Source organism: Hyla sarda, chromosome 3 (assembly GCF_029499605.1).
Source record: "Hyla sarda isolate aHylSar1 chromosome 3, aHylSar1.hap1, whole genome shotgun sequence".
In the NCBI taxonomy this organism is placed as follows: domain Eukaryota; kingdom Metazoa; phylum Chordata; class Amphibia; order Anura; family Hylidae; genus Hyla; species Hyla sarda.
Genome location: NC_079191.1, coordinates 354845002 through 354848738, shown reverse-complemented (window position 1 = coordinate 354848738; position 3737 = coordinate 354845002). Strand labels below are relative to the sequence as shown.

The following is a 3737-nucleotide window of genomic DNA, read 5'->3' as shown; positions in this document are numbered from 1 at the left end:
TTTAAAATCTTATAAGCCACACAACTCTTCTGTGTTAAATCCCTAACCCTAACCCTAAAACCCTAACCCCCTGGTACATTTCAAATTAAGGAGAGCACCAAAATACATTTTAAATGGTATAAGCCACACAATTCTTTCATGGGAACAACCCTACCTTAAACCAGATACCACCTACCAGGTACATTTTAACTTAAGGAGAGCAAAAAAATACATTTAAAATCGCATAAGCCTCATAACACTTCTTTGGGAAAACCCTAACCCCTCCTTTCAGGTACATTTTAACTTAAGGAGAGCACCAAATGATATTTAAAATCTTATAAGCCACAAAATTGTTCTGTGGAAAATCCCTAACCCTATTTTTTTTTTTTTTTTTAAAGCCGAGGAACATGCTCTCGATTCACCCAAAGTGCAAGAAAAAGTGCAAACGTGTTACACTAAAAAAAAACGTGCACAAAGGATGCAGTCTATTTCAAGCCCTTCTCCGATAGGAGAGAGCCCCCCCCCCCCAACATACCTTACCCTTCGCCTCTGGACCAAAAGGTACCTGCGAGGTTCCAGGTTCGATGTATCTTTTCGCCGAAGCTACTAGGTGACCACAATTGCTCCCGGCATCCCCTTGGCGTTAGCCAAGGTATCTGCCCGCATAGCCGATAACAGTAGGTACCCTGCCAAAGCAGGAGTACCCGGGGTGTTTGCAGGGAGGTGCGGAACTTATTGGCCACACACACCTCCCCTAGACCACCAGGAGGGCTACTTCATCCTGACAAATCCTGTGAACACACAACACGCAAAAAGTGACACAGTGAGACAAAAAGAAAGAAATAAGTGAATGTGTGCAGATATACTGCCTGGACATCCATCCGGATCTATAAAAATTTCTCTGAACCTAGCCAGAAGGCTGGGAATCAAGAGGTGAGTGCCACAAGGTGAAGAGATTATGGTGCCCATGCTTCAACTCAGTGAGCCAGTATTCCCAGTGAGTTTCGGCACCTCGGGGTCACCACTCCCCGATGCACAAAAGTACCTCGGCTCTAGACCCTCTCAGCCTCATGGCGAGACCCTGAGGGAACAGGTCACATCGGGGCAGCTGTCGAGCTGAATCCTCAGAACCAGCCCCATACCGGCGTAGTTTGCCACCGACATGAAAACTGATAAGAACAGATACTACACTTGAGCTTAGCCAAAAGGCCGAGAAGCGATACATTGAGTTATTGAACGAGCTTTATTGTCCGTTCAGTCATTACAAGTCATACAATAAATTACAATCACACAAAGCACGACAGTACAATACACAGCAAAGGTTCCCTAAGCTATACATCGCACATCATGCTACTCTAACACTTCGCTCAATCCTGTTATAGAAAAGCACAAGAGATCGAACAACAAAACAATACAATCTGTGATCGGGGTAGAGGGTGTAGGAGGATCACAGAAGCGATACATTGAACTTAAGGAGAGCACAAAAATAAATTTAAAATCATATAAGCCTCACGATTCTTCTGTAGGAAAACCCAAGCCCTACTGGTACATTTTAACTTAAAGAGAGCACAAAATACATTTAAAATAATATAAGCCACACAATTTTTCCATGGGAAAAACCCTACCCTAACTCAGATACCACCTTCCAGGTACATTTAACTTAAGGAGAGTACAAAAAAAACATTTAAAATCATATAAGCCACACAGCTCTTCCAGGGGAAACCACTAACCCCACCCCCACCTTCCTGGTACATTTTAACTTAAGGAGAGCACCAAATGACATTTAAAACGCTTCTGTGGGGAAACCTTAACCCTAACCCCGCCTGGTACATTTCAACTTAAGGAGAGCACCAAAATACATTTAAGCCACACAACTCTTCCATAGAAAAACCCTAACCGTCAGACAGTGTGTGACAGTGTGCACCAGAAAAATCCAACTAACCCGACATTGCCTTGTGAAAATCTGAAAAAAAGGGGCATGGTCTGTCGCAAAGGGGGCGTGGTCAACTCAAAAGGGGGCATGGTTTCACAACCCGACCTATTTACTGTTGAATTTACAGAAAATCCTGTGAATAAATGGCTGGAAATTTCCACCTAGAAAGAGTTGGTCAGAAAACGTTCCTGACTTGTAAATCTGTTACCCGACATAGTAAATATTGTGGAATCCTGCAAGTCTGAAATAACATTTCTCACTAGTAAAAACCTGACACTCTTAGAAAATGAGGCCCAATGTCATTAAAACAAGTCAAAATGAGGCTCAGTAATGTGTGTGGCCTCCACGTGCCCTTATGACTTCCCTACAACGCTTGGCATGCTCTTGATGAGGCGGTCTCCTGAGGGATGTTCTCCCAGAACTGGACTAAAGCATCCGCCAACTCCTGGACAGTCTGGGGTGTAACTTGGCATTAGTGGACGGAGTGAGACATGATGTCCCAGATGTTCTCAATCGGATTTGGGTCTGGGGAAGGAGTGGGCCAGTCCATAGCATCAATGCCTTTCTCTTGCAGGAACTGCTACCACACTCCAACCACATGAGGTCTAGCATTGTCTTGCATTAGGAGGAACCCTGGGCCAACTGCACCAGCATATGGTTTCACAAAGGGTCTGAGGATCTCATCTAGGTACCTAATGGCAGTCAGGCTACCTCTGGCAAGCACATGGAGGGCTGGGTGCCCCCCCCAAAGAAAAGTCCCCCCACACCATTATTGACCCACTGCCAAACTGGTCATGCTGGAGGATGTTGCAGGCAGCAGAACGTTCTCCACGGCATGCTGTGTGAAGAGCCCAGGGTACCAGTGGCGAATTGGCCAATTTTGTTGTTCTCTGGCAAATGCCAAACGTCTTGCACCATGTTAGGCTGTAAGCACAACTCCCACCTTTGGACATCGGGCCCTCATACCAACCTCATGGAGTGTGTTTCTGACCGTTTAAGTGAACACATGCACATTTGTGGCCTGCTGGATGTCATTTTGCAGGTCTCTGGCAGTGCTCCTCCTGCTCCTCCTTGCACAAAGGTAGCGGTCCTGCTGCTGGGTTGTTGCCCTCCTATTGCCTCCTCCACCTCTCCTGTTCTACTGGCCTGTCTCCTGGTAGCGCCTCCATGCTCTGTGTCATGAGTCGCGCCACGGCCGGACATGCTGGCTGCGGGCGTACTCACCGCCTGCCTCCCTGTTTAGCTTCAGGGACGGGCAGCGCCGCAGCCAGCATATCCGGCTGTGGTCACACTCAGTCAGCCAGCACTTACTTACCTCTCCACGCTCCTGGCTCTTCTGCTTCCTCTGACTGCCGACTCTCCGGAATTTAAAGGGCCAGAACATCAGTAATTGGTCCTTTCCAGGCGCTGACCCTATAAAGTATCTGCACTTCCTATTGACCCCTGCTTGATCTTTGTGCCATTGAAAAAGTGTATCTTGCAGTGTTCTGTCTATACTGTGCACCTTTTCAGTTTTTCTACTTTTCCTTACTACGTACCTTGCCACCAGCCCTGACCTTCCTGCCAGTCCCTGTCTCTGAATTTCCTTATTAAATTGTATCACGCCTCACCTTGGCCTCCACTGTTAGTTGTACCAGGGGTAGCGACCTGGGAGTTTGCCTGCCACAGCAAGCCCATCCTGCTTTGTGGTGGGCTCTGGTGAAAACCAGTGTCTCCTTAGACTACACTTCCTGGTGCAGCTTTCTCCAGTGGTACAGCAGATCCACTACTCTGACAATTACACTCTGGACACTACGTTGATAGACACAGCAAACCTTCTTTCCAC

The 3737-nt window shown here is 47.0% G+C and overlaps 1 pseudogene; it reads right to left on the bottom strand.

The window, feature by feature from the left end:
- Window positions 1-1067: 1067 nt before the first annotated feature.
- Window positions 1068-1200, bottom strand: LOC130363308 (U2 spliceosomal RNA; annotated as a pseudogene).
- Window positions 1201-3737: the final 2537 nt, after the last annotated feature.